General features: G+C 39.9%; 1 long non-coding RNA gene across 2 annotated transcripts in view; it reads right to left on the minus strand.

The window, feature by feature from the left end:
* LOC102150924 (uncharacterized) overlaps positions 1 to 13,422 on the minus strand; it is a 59,030-nt gene extending 45,608 nt beyond the window's left edge. The window contains exon 1 of one of the 2 annotated variants that reach the window (XR_011435070.1): positions 13,280 to 13,422. This is a non-coding gene — a long non-coding RNA (uncharacterized lncRNA). The remainder of the gene's footprint in view (positions 1 to 13,279) is intronic. The other variant, XR_289915.3, reaches the window with a different exon arrangement.
* Positions 13,423 to 17,851: the final 4,429 nt, after the last annotated feature.

The raw sequence follows: 17,851 nt of genomic DNA on the forward strand, positions 1-17,851 counted from the left end.
ACCGGTGAAACCCTGGGCCGCCCAAGCACAGCGCATGAACCCAACCACTCAGCCAGGGGGCCAGCCCCTGGGCCATTCTTTAATCTCTAACTATCACTCAGTGAGCATCTGCTGTATCCCAGGAGCCAGGGACATCAATTTATAGAAGGTACTCTATAAAGTGCCTCTATAAGTATTGGTGGAATGCATGCTTAACTGTGTTAACTCTTTTAATCCTCACAGTGACGAGTTAACCCCCTCTTGACTAATGAGTTCACCGATGCTCAGAGAGGTTATGGAACTTGGCTAAATGCACACAGCTACTAGGTTGCAGCACCAAGATTTTATTTCCTAACTACCTGGCCTCTAAGTCTATTCCTCTTTCTCTGTGCTTCATTGAGAAGAAGATGATAAAAACTTCTTGAAAGACATGAAGGGAGTTCCTGCCCCCTAAGAAGGCTGAGCCCACATGAGAGACCAGGATTCTTCTCTTTCCTATTTTCCTAACTAATTATTTCAACATACAACCAGATGAAGAAAACTTCTGAGAAAACTCTCCACGTGACCCTCACTCCCACCCCACTGAAAATACAGGAAATCCTCCCAAGGCTCCTAAAATAACTTAAAATATGCACTAAGGAATCTTTCAGTTGGCACTCCAGGCAGTGACCTCTGTGAAAACACAGTCCACAGTCACAATAATTTTGTTTAACAGCTAGTAGTTTGTTCCCTAATTGAGGACTTATCTCTCTCCACTACACCTTTTATACTTAGTCCAAGGTCTCATTATCAGCTGGCATTTGCCAGTGCTGCCCAAACTTGGCTGGGCCTCAGAACCACCTGGGCGCACTTGTTAAAATATTTGCTGCCCACGCTTCACTCCCGGAAAGGCTGGTTCTGGAAGTCTGGGCTTGGGCCAGGGAGTTGATATTTTCAACAGGCTCCCAATGTGATTCTGAGGCAGTCAGTCCAACACTCAGCTTTTAGGAATCAGCAAACACCATGAGGGAGAAAGTTTGTATGAAAACAAAAACCACAAGTGTGGCTCTTGCCCTTTTCTGCCATGGTGCAATTTTCTCCAAGGCTCTTCCTTTCAGTATTGAAGTAAGACAGCTAAACCCAACCAAAACTTTCTGCAATGCTCCTGAAGCCCAGTGGTATTCAAATCTTTTATCAAGCTGGATGTATATCAGTAAATTAGAGTATGTCCGGTCAAAAACTTAATAAAGAACTCATCACATTATAGCATATTTATCAAGTCCTCAAGCATTTTTGAACTTTAACAACTTGGGCTGTAGATGGCCTTCTCATAACTCCATGTAAAGCATAATTTAGATTCTTGATTATTATAAGCCCTTATCTCTACATTTAAAAAAAAATTTAAAAGTATCGTTTGTAGAGTTAGGTAACAGATGACGTAAATATTTTTAAAATTTAAAATCTCCTTTTAAATCTGTAATTTGTGCATCAGCTCTTGAAGAACTTCAAAGATTATAAAGGCCTTGGAATTAACACGCGAACAAAGTGTTTCCAGTGTAGGGAACAGTCTTTTGATTGTGATCAAAATGCAACTTTAGTTTTGTCTCTCACTGTTTGGTTGCACACTGAAATCATGTGGGGAACTTTAAAAATTCTGATGCCTGAGTCCCACCCTCAAATATTTTAATTTGTTTGGTTGGGGCATGGCCTGGGCCTTGGGATTTTTGAAAGCTCCCCTGGTGGCAGCATGTTTGAGCCAAGATTGGGAACCATGCTTTACACGCCATGCAGCTGGAGCACTCTGTGTCTGAGTGAAGATCTCGACCAGTCTCTGACTTCTCAGGAACTCTCAGATGATAGAGCCTTTGCTCACTTTTGTGTCAAACACAGTCTCAATTCAGTCATTTGACTCTCCAGTCTTAGGGATGTCACGTATCTGAATTTCTCAATTTATCCTAACTTTAATCTTCTCCCTTCCCTGAGGTCATATGGTCAGGGCGATGGAGGGTGGCCAGTGGGTCTGGTCCTCCTGCTCTTCCTCCCTCTGCTCTCCTGCCCCTACAATTTATTCTACTTGCACCAAGCTGGGGTGGGAGATGAAAGGAAGAGGGAGTGAGAAGTGATGGGGAGCCGGCAAAATTCCGATGTGGCTGGGAGGTTTCTTTGGACTTTTGAGGACTGGCAGATGGTTAAAATGAAGTCCCTGTTGGATCGGCAGATGTTGAGCTGTCTCTTTGCTAAATGAGGCTCTTTTATGGTCTCTCAGAGATTTCCATGTTGGGACACCTCTCCCCTGAAGTTTTCCTGGTGTTGAACTCTCCGCGGTTGCTTTGCATCCTGTAGTCCACACCAGCCTCTTTCTTCAAAGGCTTCCTTGCCTCCTTGTAAGTTCCAAGGTGAACTCTCTCCCCTCCAGCCCACATCTGGTCCAGGGAAACACCAGCATGCCACCTGTAACGTACTCTCCACTCTACCACATGAACACTTTGACAGCCCTTATATTGTTCTTTAAAATTCCTGACCCCAACAGACCCAGTGTAGTTCCTTTTAACTTTATCAGGCCACACAAGGCAGAGAGCACATTTCAGAGTCCTCCGGGGCATCTACTTCAAGCCCCCCTCAGCTTGGTGTGTTTCAGGCCAGAATAAGACCAGTGTGGGTGGAGCAGAGAGGACCAAGAGGGCAGAGTAGGAGATGAGGTCACAGGGCCAGAGGTCAGAGTATAGAAGAGCCCATCAGAGTAGAGAAGGGCCTAATGAGACAAAGTGGGGACTTTGTATTTTATTCCAATTACATGGGGGACCCATTGGAAAGTTTTAAGCAGAGGGGTAACACAATCGAGTCTAAGGGCAGAGTAGACAGTCCAGGGACAAAAGGAGATTGAGAGCTGAATCAGTTACAAAGAATCTCCAGTAAGACATGCTGTCCATGACCCTCCCGAGTGGGTCGAGCATTCCCCCACCTCTCCTGGAGCTCAAGAAGACACTTTGCTCTTTCCTTTATCCTAATCCTCTGTCCAGATCTGAGAAAAACATGACAGAGGGCCATCACAGCTTGCAAGGTCTTCATGCCAGCCCCAAGAATCTCATTTAGGAAAGATTTTATAATGATCTAATTGGAGTTAAGCAAATGCAACTGTGCAAATAGAGTAATCTAAGGGCACACTCAAATTTGGGCCTATGAAATTCTTTCTTTTCTTTTTTTTTTTGAGGAAGATTAGCCCTGAGCTAACTACTGCCAATCCTCCTCTTTTTGCTAAGGAAGACTGGCCCTGAGCTCACATCCATGCCCATCTTCCTCTACTTTATATGTGGGATGCCTACCACAGCATGGTGTTTGCCAAGCAGTGCCGTGTCCACACCCGGGATCCGAACTGGTGAACCCCGGGCCGCCGAGAAGCCGAATGTGCGAACTTAACTGCTGCACCACCGGGCCAGCCCTCAAAATTCTTTCAAGACTTTCTTCTGTTTAGTGCTGTCAAACAGTCTGAAAACTGCACATATCAATAGCCTGAAGAAGTTATATGCTCCCATTTGGAGGGCAATATGACCATATCTATTAAAATTTTGAATGCACATAAAATTTGACCCTGCAATTTTACATCTAGCATTCATTGCACAGAAACACCTAAGTCTGTGCACAAAATTATAAACACAAGGACATTAGCTTTGCTTTATTTGTAATAGTGAAAAATTGAAAACAAAGCAAATGACTCCCGTTAGTATAATGGTTAATTAATTCATGGTAATTCATATTATAGGTCGTTATGCAGAATAAAGTAGACCTGTTTGAACTCCTAGGAAAACAGTGGTAAGTCTTATGGTTAAGTGAAAAAGTAACTAATTTCAGGATAGTATGTATGGTAAGAATCCACTTTTTTAGAAAAAGGATACACGTGTATGTGAACCTGTGTGTGTAAACGCCCACAAAATTCTCAAACTATGATCAGCGGTGGCCTTCAAGGAAGGCAGTGTGAGTGGAGCAAGGAGGCAGAGGGCCGGGTTTAAGGATTGCTCAGCACTCTAATGTAAGCTTTTGTAATAATAATGCACTTGTCCATTTCCTATGTGGCTTTTTTAAAGGAAGGATAAAAAAGAAGAAATGCAGAAATATGACGGGCCTGAACATCTTGGGTAGCACTTCCCAATTTTAACAAAAAGGTCCTTACGCTCCCAGTCTAGATGCTATTCCAGCCTCTCCAAATTCCTGGCCTTCACAACTCATCAAACTCTAATTAACCTCGTGGTTTCCCAGAGCCTTGCAGGTATCAAAGCGGGGCTGGTGTCTTCTGGGGCAAACCTACTCCATCTTGCCATAGGCACTGGCCTGGGTGCCAAGGCCTTGGTGTCAGCAATGTAAGTGACTCCGGTGGTCTCCCTCTAGGCAGCTAAAACTCCGTAGAGCAAAGTGAATAATAGCAAACTGCACGCTTAACAGGTTTTGTCAGGCATGGATGGAGCTGCGGCCTCCACCACAGTGGTACTCGGACCCCAGTGTGAAGGGCTGTTTCTGGCAGCGATCATTCTCCCTAAATGGGTCAGACAGGTTTGTTCCGCCTTGGTACAAACAAACAGTGCCCTCTTCTGCCCAGCAGCAGAACTTCTCTACAAAGCAACAGGATCACCGAGTATCCAGAACTTTCATTTGGTCAGGATGTCTTGCAAAATGGGCCAAAGAGACTGAACAGTAACATTGATGAGCCAGAGAGCCATTTGTAGGAAAGCTGTCACTCTGACTCTGCCCTAAATTCATGTCCCAATTTTATAAGTACTGTATCCTATTTTAACCACAGAAAAGATGAAAAGATTTAAATAATAGGGGAAGTTCCATCTATTAAACTGGCAAAAATTAAAAGTGCTTAAATTTTATATTGCTATGATGAAGAGGAAATATTACCCATGGCATGGCCTGGAATATCAATTCAAGTTTTCTGGGAAACAATCTGGCAAGGTTACAGGTTTTTAAAAAAAAATTCTTATTATATGTTAGTCTAGTAATCATAGATTTGGGAAAATTTTTTAAGAAAATAGCCCCAAAGAAAATAAGGTCATTTATATAAAGATGTTTAGAACAGTGTCATATTTCATTGTATATAATGTGAAACTGGAAAAACTCACATACTAGTGGTGAGTGGTAAGAAATGTTTATATGAAGTACACCACAGTATTACAAAGCTTCACTATAAAGCCATTAAGAATTGTAATTTCAGGGACTAACATAATACACATCCTGTGTGTATGACACTATGGAAAAACACAGAATACAAAATGATGGTCATATTCTGACTACAACACAAGTGCGTACAATGGCAAAAGACTTTAGAGTAAACAGAGTTAATATTCTCTCTTATCTGTAAAAATAATTAAGTATGAAGCGATAAAGGCAGGAAAGAGAAAAGAAGCAAGAAACACACACAAAAATTAGTAGCTATTATTTCATGCTTCATTTCTCACTGCCTCATCTCAAAGTATCATTTTCTAGTTTGGAAGTCAAGTTTGTAATAGGGAGGATTCCTTACTAACATATAAGGAAGGGAAATAGCCGAAAGAGAGCTCTGCCAGATCTCCTTTCTCATCTCTTAAACATACGGCTTCACACTGGGCTCATATAGATACACACTTCAGAAAATTCTAAGTCCATTTGTTAGTATTTATAATCTCTTACCTAAAGTGAAAAATCAAGTTTACCCAGAAGGTTCAGTATTATGAAAATCAATCTGAAAATGACAGAAAGTTTTGTGAAACCCCTGATAAGGCTGAAACGTGACAGCTTGCTGGAGGCAGCCCATATGAAGAGTTTAGGCAAAAACAATGAGCTTTGATAATTGTCACTATTAAAGTCACAATATGTCCTCAATTCCAGCCTTCGGGGGTTTAAAGTGTGGGCTGGAAATGTCTCACAAAGCGCGAGCCGTCGTAAGGGCTCAACTCTTCTGTAAGGCCCAGGCAGTGATGCAAAGTTTCTCCTGGGTAGGAATCACAAGAAGAGTTGTTAAAATCTCATATTCCTGGGCCTCTTTGCCAGAGATTCCATAGAGGTCTGGGGCAAAGCCAGGAAATCTTCATTTTAACAGAAGCCACAGGGGCTTCTGGTGCAGCTGGCCTACACTGCGCTTGGATAAATACTAGTGTAGCAGACAGTGGGGTTCCTTCAATTAACCTCCTGGAAAATTTGTAAGTCTCCTTGGAGCTGGGATTCCAGGCACTATGTCAGAGAACGCAGAATCCAATCAATTCTTAACATTCCCAACTAGCCAAACCCTCCTCTAAGCTTCCACTCTCTCTCACCTGGACTCTAGTCCTGGCCTCCTCGCTGGGCTCCTTGCTCCTACACAGCAGTCAGTGTGACCCTTTTGAAGCCCGGGGCAGATCATGTTACCCCTCTGTTCAGCCCCTCCCAGTTCCTGATCATGACCTACAAGGCCCTACATAGTCTTGTTCCTAGCTACCTCTCTAACCTCTTGGCCTCTTCTCTTCCCCCTCTCCAGCCCAGCCACAGGGGCCTCCTCACTGTACTTCTGACATCCTGAGTGTAGCCCATCCTCAGGCCTCTGTGCTTTCTGATCCCTTTGACTGGAATGCTCTTCCACCATAGGCTCCTGCTTATGCTTTCATTTGATTGTCACCTTAAAGAGAAGCTCTCCTTGTTTCCCCTAGACCTTGTCATCCTTTGTCCTCTATTTTTCCTTTTGGCACTCACCACATGACACATGATATATCTGTGTCTTTGTAAGAGAGGTGACTTCCTCTGTTGTCTGCATTACTCAGTTCCAGCAGGGAAAGCAGTATGTGGCATATAAAAGGTGCTTAATAAATACCAGATGGGCCCGGTCCCATGGCCTAGTGGTTAAGTTTGGCATGCTCCTTTAGGCGGCCTGGGTTCACTTCCCAGACATGGACCTACACCACTCGCCAGGAGCAATGCTCTGACAGTGACCCACATACAAAATAGAGGAAGGTTGGCACACATGTTAGTTTAGGGCAAGTCTTGCTCAAGAAAAAAGGAAGATTGGCAACAGATGTTAGCTCAGGGCGAATCTTCCTCAGGAAAACAAAAAGAGAGAGAGAGAGAAAAAAAGCAAATACCAGATGAAGGAATAAATGTAGGGATTTCACATATGGGGTCCATGGGAAATAAGAAATAGGTAAACTCCATTGGAGTCTATTTGGAGAGTTCAACTTTATATATGAGGGGAAGACCCGCTCTGCCTGGTCTGCTACATTCCTGGATGCCCAAAGGGGTGCTTATTCTTGGCTAAGGAAATCAACATCCACATGAGCCTCCTCCTGCTCTGAATCACCTCATTGCACTGGAGACCCAAGTGGTAGACATTGCAAAGAAGAAAAATTGTCCAGCCTCTTCATTCTACACCTTCACTCTTCAGGTTTAAAAATAGACGGATGCAAAAAGAATTCCAAATACAGTATTTTCTGAATGTTTACCACATTCCTTGGTGCTACTGGTGTCTTTTAGTTTTCTTAATGGCCATTTAAAAACCAGGTGTATGCAGAATCAGATGCACGGGGAAGCTGAGACCCCAGAGCCCCTCACTGGCGCAGGCCTCCATGAGAGCTGGGAATCTCTGGAGCTGCAGAATGTTTCAGGGAGGGCGGGAGAGCCTGGCTGCACTCAGGAAGCACTTCCATGTAAGTAGTCCTGGTAAACTGCTTAGAAAGTTCTCCGAAGAAAGGCACCTAGGTAGCCAAAGTTCCAGTAATTCATCAGAATTTTCTTTTCTGGTTGTAAGTGCTCACTTTTGCTCCCAATTTGGTATTTGTAGCTTTTTATTCTTTTTCCTAAAGTGGACCCGGGTTGTATAAAATCTTTGTGTGTGTGTTGATCCTGACTTTCCACTGCAGTTGGAAACTCCTTTGGAACTGAGATTGTGTTTTATGCTTTCTCCAGTTCCCATGCCCCTGAGACAGAACTGGGCTCACAGAGAAACCTGTCCCTCAGCTTCTGGCGTGGATCAAAACCGGCTTAGAGCATTGTAAAGGCTTTAGGAAAATCACTTGTCCCTTTGTGGTAGCTTGCTCGAGAAGCTGGGCTGCCATTCCCAAATTACTGCTTTAAAACCCAAAGAAGTTTCTTTAATGGTCCACATTGACATTATGATATTTATTTTAAAAGATAATGCTTTCTTATTTCAATTAAAGATTTAAAAGTTATGGCTTTCTGATTCCATATGCCTTTATTTTGAGCGAATACATATCTTTGAAATAATTATAGGAAAGCACAGGGGAAGATGATTTCTTTTTTGTAAGAAGTGAGAAAAAAGTCAGAAATGTTTTATGAAGATCCAATTCAGACTTAGCTATTTATAATGGGAGCTTACTGGCTTATATCTCTTATTTCATATATATTTTACTCATCAGTAATGGCACAATGAATTGAAGTTCTCCAAGTTCATAGGAATGCTTGTTTGTTTGTTTTAAGAATTAAATTGCCCTTGTTTAATCAGAGCAAAAGAACTGCTCTCCCATTTTCATATTGGGGCAGAAAGAAAAAATTAATCGCTATTTAAATGGAAAACTTTGGCCAGGCCCAATATTAGTGCAGAAATATAAGCTCCTGAATTTCTTCTGACGAACATATTCTCTAGAAAAATGAGGAAAACGTCATAGAAAACATCCCAAATGGAATTTTTCAAATTAAGGAATTTTAAATAAAATTGTTTATAGCTATTAAGGCAGAAAACTATGAATAAAATCAGTAATAACACTAACTAGCCAATAATTTACACTAGTAGCTAATAGTAATAGGCTAACTTCACCCTAATTTTTATGTGTTTAATAGACTATTACTAAACCAGAATTGATTATCTTTTACCACTCAAGGATAGAATTAAAGAGTACACAACCATAATAGTTTAAAATTATGATAATTCAATCCATTAGGACAAAATTTATAATTTAAGTCAAATAATAAACCTGGTCAGGAAATTTTATCCTTACAGAGAATGCAATGTGATGGATGGACTTCATAAGATGACCAGCAATACAAGCAATATAGAGCTGACAGATAAAAACAAAGTATATATTCTGGAGTACATACACCCAAAAAACGTGATTCAAACTCTAAAATAGTTTATCTCAAAAGCATTTTTTCAGACACTATAGTGCAGTGGAAAAACTGGTTGCATCTTAAGTCCTTTATGGTTTGGTAGAAATCAAACTTTGCCACCATCTATACAGAAGATGATAGAGTACTCATATTTTTAATTCTGTATAGTGGTGGACATGCATCCAACTGACCCCAAAGCAAGTCATTTAGAATCAAATTTAGAAGAAAAGGGTACTAAATCAATCTCTGATCCTTCATGAGAGGTTCAGGCCTGATCCTAACTAGCTAACGCTATTAAGATGCAGCTCCTGGAGAAGCATGAGTAACTCACGTTCAGTTAGAAGTTCGTGAAGCTTAGACCATAATGTTTACTGACCATGAAGTCAAAGGTTCTGTAAATATCAATAAATGCTGCAAACTGTCTTTTGTCACTCCTGCTAGTTTTCTCCACAAAGTCATAAGGTGCAGGGCAACAATCAATAGTGAAATAACTGGGACTAAAATTCTGTGTACTTCTCATATAAACTTCCAGGCTGAAAAAACAAATTCTTGCAATTTCTCAAGGAGGAAACTGGCATAGATTGCAGGTTGAAAACATAGAAATTAATGAGTCAATAATCTGGGAAAACTCTTTAAAATTTTGAGATAGATTGCACAGATTCCATCCAGATGGAACCATACATACCAAGGAGTTGTTGAGAGTTAACACATTTGCAAAGATTAGAAAACTCTCGTCAGAGATACAGTAACATAAAATCCTCACTGGTTGTTTCAGTGAGTTTCAGTGTTTTAATTAGCTGTTCCATATGAGAGCACATTACCAGGAGATAACTTGAGAAGGCTTGGATCAAAAAAGTTTGGGACAGTTGCTGTCGGCTTGTCACATTTTGAAATGAGAACCTCTGCAGTGACTGTCAAAATGTGGGTTCATGTCTTTATTATTATGTTCAAGTAATGGTATTTTTGACCCAAAGTTGCCCTTGTTACGATCTTTATTAGCAGAATCTCCCGTAAGGCATTACTTTATGGAGTGTTTGCAGAAGCAATAACAAACTTCCAATAACATTTGTATTTCATAAGCTACCCAGTGCCCTCTATATTTTCATCTGTCATCTACCTCCATAACCGGGACAAGGCATTTTCACCTACTTGTCTTTGCAAACAAGGAATTATAAATGCAATGCCTGTATTTGTTTAAAACACAACTAAAAAAAAAAGGTAGCTTTCATTTTGCAACAGTCCACTGATACAAGATGAAAAGTGACGTGTACGTGTTTGTGCACACACGTGCGTGTGTTAACATGCACACGTGCACACAACACACTTCTCAGGGACAAAGTAACTAATGGAATTTGACTACCCCCATTTCATTTCACTCTGTCCAATTACACAAACACATTAAGCAGATTATAAAGACGAGATCGCTCTGGAACAGTTACGTCACAGATTAAAATGAAGGTGAAAGACTGTTTTTTACCCAGGTCAAAATATTTACCCTGAAATTGCTAGTGGATAGGGGAGGCTAATTGACATATTGTACCAGCTTAGAGGTTGCTCTGAATCAAATCTATAATCCGAGGCCCCGTGACAAAATGAAGAAAGTGGTATTTTTAAGATGAGGCGCTTCCTCAAATTATGCTCTGTAGTGATATGAGACTGGCTCTTTCTGGCAATCTTCTGGTGCCATCCTACCACTCGCTGCCATATGCAATTGCCTATTTTCCTCCAATTTCTCTCACCTTTCTCCTCCCACCTCTCTTCTTTCTCTAACTCAGTTCCCTCTCTTTATGTTTCCTTTCTCCTCTGCCTGAGCATCAACGCTGTCACCTCAGCCTCAAACTGGCTTTTAGCATTGCAGCTTCTGAACTGGCTGGGTCAGTCATTTTCAATTCTTTTCTATCCCAAAACATCTGAGGGATGTAGCAAGCACCCCCATCAGCACTCGTGGCTCTCTTCAGCACTGATTTCAGAAGGCAGAGAAGGGCATATGAGATTCCTCCAAAAAAAGAAAACTCTGTAGGTTGAAAACTTCTTCTAAATGCTTCCAATGAAGGTCTGATGAGAATGTGTCCCAACATTCCTTCCCCACCGTGAAGGGCATCTCTGCTCTGGAGCTTGCTACCCAGAGTGGTGGTCCACAGGGCAGCAATACTGACATCACCTGGGACCTGGTTGGCAATGCAGGATCTCAGACCCCAACCCCAAACCCACTGAATCAGAGTCTGCTTTTTTTTTTTTAAGGAAGATTAGCCCTGAGCTAACTGATGTCAATCCTCCTCTTTTTGCTGAGGAAGACTGGCCCTGAGCTAACATCCGTGCCCATCTTCCTCTACTTTATATGTGGGACGCCTACCACAGCATGGCTTGCCAAGCTGTGCCACGTCAGCACCCAGGATCTGACCCAGCCAACCCCAGGTCTCCGAAGCGGAACGTGTGCACTTAACCACTGCACCACCCGGCCATCCCCAAAGAGATTTAGGAAGTTATTTTTATTTATTTATTTATTTATTTTTTGAGGAAGAGTAGCCCTGAGCAAACACTGCTGCCGATCCTCCTCTTTTTGCTGAGGAAGAGTGGTCCTGAGCTAACATCCATGCCCATCCTCCTCCACTTTATATGCAGGACACCTACCACAGCATGGCTTGCCAAGTGGTGCCACGTCCATACCCGGGATCTGAACCAGCAAACCCCTGGCCGCCAAAGCAGAACATGCGAATTTAACCACTGCGCTACCTGGCCGGCCCTCAGAGTCTGCATTTTAACTAGATCTTCACATTAAAGTCTGAGAATCACTGCTCTATCATGATAGGAATACAGTAAAACACAAAACACCTAATGGTATAGACGTCATTCAACGATCAGTAACAACATATGTAATAGAATACAGTAGCCCTCCCTTATACACAGGAGATACGTTCCAGGACCCCCAGGGACAGTACTGAACCCTATACATACTATGATTTTTCCTATACATACATACCTATGATAAAGTTTAATTTACAAATGAGGCACAGTAAGAGATTAACAACACTTAATAATAAAATAAGCAATTATAACAGTATACTGTACTATGAGTTACCATAGATCTTAGCAACCAGCATACAATTTTTATATTTTCCCTATTAAGTGGAGAGCTTTCACCTTTTCACTTAAAGGAAGCACTTTACAACTTCTCTTTGGCGTATCCCAATAGCCAGCATGACTACTCTTGCACTGTGGAACCATTACTAAGTAAACTAAGGGTTACTTGAACACAGGCACTGCAATATCACAACAATGGATCTGATAACGGAGGCAGCTGGCTACTGAGTCCCTAACAGGCAGGGTGTGATACAGCATAGATACACTGGACAAACAGATGATTCACGTCCCAGGCAGGACAGAGCAGGACTGTGCTGGATTTCATCACACTGCTCAGAACAGTGGAATTTTCTGGAATTTTCCTTTTAATATTTTCAGACCGTGGTTGACCACACGTCACTAAAAACATCAAAAGTGAGACCATGGATAAGGGGGGACTATGGTCTTATGATCTTTGGAGTAAATGTTTGCTTCCAACATTTAATAATTCTGAATCTTCAGGAAATTATTTAATCATCTGAAATCTCAATTAATCACGTGTAAAATGGAGAAAATAATACCTATCTTGTAGAGATAATACATATACAACTCTTAGCACAGGGCCAGGTAGAGAATAGGTATAAAATGAACGGGGTTTTGTATTTAATTGTTAATATTATTATTAATATGACTATTATTGTCATTATTTAATCTAGTCTGGCTTCACATGTTATTAAAAACTATTAAAATCAAGTTTCACAGACATTCTTCTCATCTCCTCAAAGGTTACAGAATAAAATGGACAATAACTATATGAGCAATTGCACAAAGAAAGCAATGTGCTGACAAGACAACACATTCATTCAAATCTGTTTATGCTGAGATTTTAGTGGGCATGAGCTTGAGTTTATTAGTCTGATTAAATAGCATTATATGAGTCATAAACTACAAAATCAGGAAACCACTAAGAGATGATGAGATTAAAACTTTTACCAAATAAAAAGTACATCAAAGCAGAGTGAAAATTTAGTAACAGAGAGGCTTTATCCTGTTAGATAAACTTTTTTTTATCTAATGTCAACAATATCTAATGGAATTTTTAATATTGATTGCAATCTGAACTGACTAAAATAAATAGAAGTTCCTTATAAACTCAAGCCAAACATTTAATTAAATGTACCAAACATCAAGGGCATACCTTTAATCCAGTCCCCCAAGGCAAAATGTCAGAAAAGATCTTTTACTCTTTGTCAATTTGAAAAATAAACATGTCCAGGAGAGCAGAGCCACCTCTCTTGAACAAACCACCCAGCATGAAGTTGTGCTATTTATAGCCATTCTAGGCATGAACCTTTGCCATTGAGGAGCCTGTAACTTAGGAGTAGGAATAAATAAAAACATTATTTTTAAGTTATTTCAAGCTCTTCTCTTTAGTACTTTGCATTCAACTCCCAATCCCCAATATACCTTCATCATGTTTAAAAATATAATTTTAATAAAAGATTGTTTTTACTGCTTTCACAAAACCAGATATCCTTTTGTAGTGGCTTTACCAGTAATTAAGAGATAACTATGAATCTTTTCCTAAATCTGTCCCCTTCCTACTTAGTTTCCATTAGTTGAACTTAGATGTCCAAATAATCAAAACTCATTTCAACTGGCTTTTACCAAGACCACCTCTCTGGTTTCCCAATGGTTATATTAAAATTACTAACATCCTTTACCTCTTTATTAATGTCTGAATATTAATAAATTTTTAATTTAGCTAAGCCAAATAACATTCTTATATACAAAAATTAATTTGAAATGTATATTAATAAAATAATCAATCATCTGAGGCTTAGAACAAAATTTGGTAGAAACTCAGTTGAAAATTTCTGGTGTATATATAGTAGAAAAAGGTTAAGATCTGGAGTTTCAATACAGACATCCTTTACCCATTATTCATTTAGGACAGGACTTCCAGACCACAAGTAGTATCTAGATAACTTGAAAAACCAAGGATTAACTGGAAACCCAGTCATGGGTAGAACTCCAATTTTGAATTACCTTATAAAGTAGAATATGATCCATTTTGTGGTATCAAACACCCTTCATTTAGTTTCTTCTTTGCCTGTGTTTTTGCTTTGTTTTGGTTTATTTTTAAGTCAACTTTCAATCTAGAGTTTAGGCATATGTTCTCAGCCAGCTAGGTAGATTTCAAGGGACTAGAAATAGAACAGACAATGGAAAGAGCTTCCATTCATTCATCCATCCATTCGTTCATTCACCAGGGTTAATATGTGCATGTATGTTTCTAATCTCTGGAAATTAGAAAAAAAGGTCACTGTTTTGTTGTCAAAGTGGTTAAGTTAAATATATTTTCATTAACAAGGGAAAGAAGATACTAGCCAATAATTATTAAAAATCATGGTTTCCGGGATTTTGTTAACAACTTCTTGTTTAGAAACTATGATGTGCCAGTCACTGGCATGTGATGAGCAAGACAGCAAGATCCCTGACCTCATGGATCTTAAGTTTAGTAAAGTAGAAAGAGAAGCAAACTGGTGATCAGAATAAGGCACTCAAAGCACAGAGTTCTATGGGAAGATACTGGGCCAACCCAGAATGGAGGGGTCAGAAACTCTTTCCTGGAGAAAGACGGATGTCCAAGTTGAAATCTCAGGGTGTTGACACACCTTTATTGCCATTAATGATCAAAGCAATAAAAAAATAAAACAATGATAACCTACAACTTGTTTGCAGTATGTTACTGTTTGCAATGATGTTTTTTTTTTGCAATGATTTTTTTAAAAAATAATATCCCCTATTGGTGAGTGTTTTCGAGCAGGGGAGGTAGCCTGAGAGAGTAGTGATGAGAATGGAAGAATTGGTATCATCAATGTCAGTACAATGTGGCAATATACACCAAAAAATATAAAGACAAGAATACCTTGTGACCTAAAATATCAATTTTAGCCATTTACTCTAAAGAAAAATTAAACATATGGGGAAACATTACCTATAATACCATCTGAATATCTACATGTATGATGATGATTAAATAAACAATAGCACATTTATATAATGGGATATCATTGTCATTAAAACATTGTTATAAAGAAATATTTATTGACATGGGTTTGGTCATGATATATTAAGTGAAATAAGAAGATTACAAATCTAGGCATAGAAGGAACACATTTTTGTTAAAAAATACATACACACACACACAAAAGTTCTCGAAAGATGTAGAAAATATATTAAAGTTATCCCTGGGTGGCAGGATTATAAATATTCTCTCTTTTTTTGGCTTTTTGTGTCTCTTTTTGCTATGGTTTACATTGAAAATATGCTGCTTTTAGAATTAGAAAAACAAAAATTATGGGACCAGAACAAAACATATTAAATTCTAAATGTTTATAATCTCACCTTCCTCCCACTTTCTAAAGAGAATAGACCCTGGGAAAGATGCTTTGTTTTGCTGCACAGAGGTAGAGGTGAGGACCAATTGGAGAGGTGAGAGAGAGTTGGATTTCTCTACATAGACCCTATCTAGTGCGATGCAGAGGAGGAAAAAATATGATCCCGGAAAGAGACACAGGGAGAGAGAGTGGAAGACAGAGAGAGACAAAGAAAGAGAAAAGAGGGAAAAGAGGAAATACAGAGATGAGTACCAAGCAGCTGCTGTAATTATAGAACTTGGAGAAGGAGGAATTTTCAGGAAGTTTTGCTATGTTATATGTGGTATATCTCCCTCCTGAGGGTTTAGTTAAAAATCTTTAGAAAAGGGGCTGGCTCCGTGGCCGAGTGGTTAAGTTCGCGCGCTCCGCTGCAGGCGGGCCAGTGTTTTGTCAGTTCGAATCCTGGGCGCGGACATGGCGCTGCTCATCAGACCACGCTGAGGCAGCGTCCCACATGCCACAACTAGAAGAACCCACAACGAAGAATACACAACTATGTACCGGGGGGCTTTGGGGAGAAAAAGGAAAAAAAAAAATCTTTAAAAAAAAAAAAAAAATCTTTAGAAAAGACCCACATCCTGGAATGGGACTTAGGTATATTTTAGAGGACACACCACTGGAAACAGTCGTTTTTCTGTTAAAATGAACACAGTCTCCCAGAAGTGAAAAAATTTTAACTTATGTGATGATGTGACTGAGAAAAACAACTATAAAAGGTTGAAAAGGAGAAGATGGCAGAAGATTTTGTTTTTAATTTTCCCAAAGCCATAGGCACGTGCATGGGAATCTCGGAGATATAGTAGCTATTCTTAGAGCTGGTGATGCCTTGGATGGCTAAAAACGATGCACCACGTGGGAAAAGAAACTAGAGAGGTCCACCCATGACGAACAAAGCCAGGAGTCGGTCAGGTGCAGAGAACACAGCAGAGCAGGTCACCAAAGCTTTGCAGGCCTGGGAACAGGAGGAGTCTTGAACTGAGAAGAGATAAAACACTCCAAGTCTTTCATATCAAGGGAAAGTGCTGGTTACAGAGGAAGAAGATAACAAAAGAGCCCAAAAAAAAGAGATTTTGAGGAAGCCTATGTATGAAGATAAAGCTCCATATAAAGATTAGCTGCTCATCAACACAGCCCAAATGATCTTTTAAAAACATTGCTTCAGATTATGCCACTCTTCCACGAAAGCTCTCTAATGCTTCCTTATTTTACTCAGAGTGAGCCAAATGCTTTACACAGCCCCTCATGGTCTGAACTTCCAGCAATCTCTCCTCCTTCAATCCCCATTTCTTACTCCACCCACACTGATTTTCTCACTGTTTCTCTAATACACCTAGTGCAATCTCACCTTAGAAATTTGTGCCAGCTGTTCCCTTTCTCTTGAATACTTTTCCACCAGATTTCCACTTATCTAATGCCCTCTCTGCCTTCAGAGCTTCGCTCAAATGTCACCTTCTACACGTCCCACCTTGAGCACCATATTTAGAGATTTAACTGGCTTTCACACGAGTCCCACCCCTCCTTGCGATTCCCATCTGTCTGCTCTATTTTCTCCCATAGCACAATCACCTTCTAGCTCCAACTTAATTTATTATGTTGATTATTTATCATCTGTCTCCCCGCTCCAAAGGCAGAGCTTTTTGTTTATATAAGCACTGATACATCCTGAGCTTCTAGAACAGTACCTAGTCCTCCATTTGTTCTCAAAAGATAATTTGCAATAAATAGATGGGTGAACAAGCTGCATGCTTGTTTGAATCCTCAACGTTAACTCGGGAATCTGGTTACCTTTAGGGTAACCTTGCAAACTAAGTATAAGACAATCTGAAATATTTATAAGACTTTAAAATGCTTCTGTTGGAGTATTTGGAGTTATAGTATCAAATAAATATTCAAATTGTTATACTGTGCCTATTAGTGTCATTCCTAAGCTCTCTTCTTTCTCTCAGATCTTGATGGTAAAAAATAATTTATTAATTTGTAACTAAGTTTCAGTTTCCTCACCTGTAAGATGAGGAGATCGTGCTAGATTATCACAATGGTCTCTTCCAAAGGTTTGCAATTCCACACTTAGGATTTTTCTGATGTTTTCCCAATATTACCAGTTCTAGCCCCTCACATAATCAGTTGACTGGACTGTTTTTTATATAAAACTGCCTTTGATTCACATTCTCACTTTCTCTGGATTCTTTTATAACATATGAAATCTAAGTTTATATTTATAAATGCATAAAAGCAAGAAAGAAAGAGTTGAGAGGCTTTTCTTAATCTGAGAAAACTTCTGTATTTTGAAATTATTAAAAATGCTAAGATGAGGAAGCAGAGTCTAT

Source organism: Equus caballus, chromosome 2, assembly GCF_041296265.1.
Source record: "Equus caballus isolate H_3958 breed thoroughbred chromosome 2, TB-T2T, whole genome shotgun sequence".
NCBI classification, from domain to species: Eukaryota; Metazoa; Chordata; class Mammalia; order Perissodactyla; family Equidae; genus Equus; species Equus caballus.